The sequence below is a fragment of the Apodemus sylvaticus genome, chromosome 22 (genome assembly GCF_947179515.1).
Source record: "Apodemus sylvaticus chromosome 22, mApoSyl1.1, whole genome shotgun sequence".
Classification (NCBI taxonomy): Eukaryota; Metazoa; Chordata; class Mammalia; order Rodentia; family Muridae; genus Apodemus; species Apodemus sylvaticus.
In genome coordinates, this window is record NC_067493.1 from 33,472,914 (window position 1) to 33,473,995 (window position 1,082).

Below are 1,082 nucleotides of genomic sequence, written 5' to 3' on the forward strand. Positions count from 1 at the left end.
TGTCGGCGGTGCCTAGCTTCATTTAATAGAGTTTAACTGCTTTGTTTTTGAAATTTTGATTGGAGGTGGGTGTCCTGCACCTCCACTCGGGAATGAGGCTGGGCGGTGTGTGGGGCTCGGCAGTGCGGAAAATGAAAGGCGGGGGTGGAGCTCAGGTTCAGCTCTTGTCTAGTAGGTGGGAGGCTTAGGTTTGGCTTCCCAGCACAGTGAGTTTGGTGGTTTTACACTTGTGATTCCAGAACTTGAGACTCTGAGGCAGGAGGATCACAAATTCAAGGCCAGCTTACATTTTTTATATAGTGAGACAATTGACTCAAGACTTGAGGGTCCCCTGGACTAGGGTGCTCCACACATCACGGCCTGCTTGGGCTGGTTCCGCTGATGTTTCGTTTAGGAGGGATGGCTGGATGGGCCTGAGGAGCGGCAGCAGGAGCTAGATGCGCTCACTGTCACCCAGGCCTGCACCTCCGAGTTCAAGGCCAGCCTGGTCTACAAGAGCAAGTTCTAATAACTAAGAGACACCTAGCAGCACTCTGGATGCTAAAATAAGGTCTTGAGTTCGAAGCCAGGCTGGACAACCAACATAGGGAGAGCATGTCTTTAAAACCGAAAAGTAAAAGCAATACAGACAGGGTGCTGGGCGGGAGCTGGGAGTGGCACCTGCGGAGTGTTCTACCCATGTCCTTGGGACCCTCCCGTAGCTCCATCTAAGAACTCTGGAGGTGGGAGCACGCTAGGCTCTTTGTGCCCAGGACATAACCCTGTTACTGCTCTTTCCCTCACTCTATTTATGTGTGATTACCACATGCATTGGCCCTGATGCTGGTCAGCTGAGCGTGCATGTTGACTCACAGGGTGATCGGGTGGCCAAGAATGGCAGTCTGGGCCTCTCAACGCAAGCTTGGGGAGACGGCCTCCGAAAACTAACCGGGTAACACCGGTCTCTATTTCTGGGAGTTGACATTCAGTAACCAGATTAATTGGAATGCTGAGGTGTGACAGACAGCTTGCCTGGTGGGCCTGCTCTGACATTTTTTCAGCTCTGCTGTGGCAGCCCACAGTTAAATCTGAAGAGCCACAAA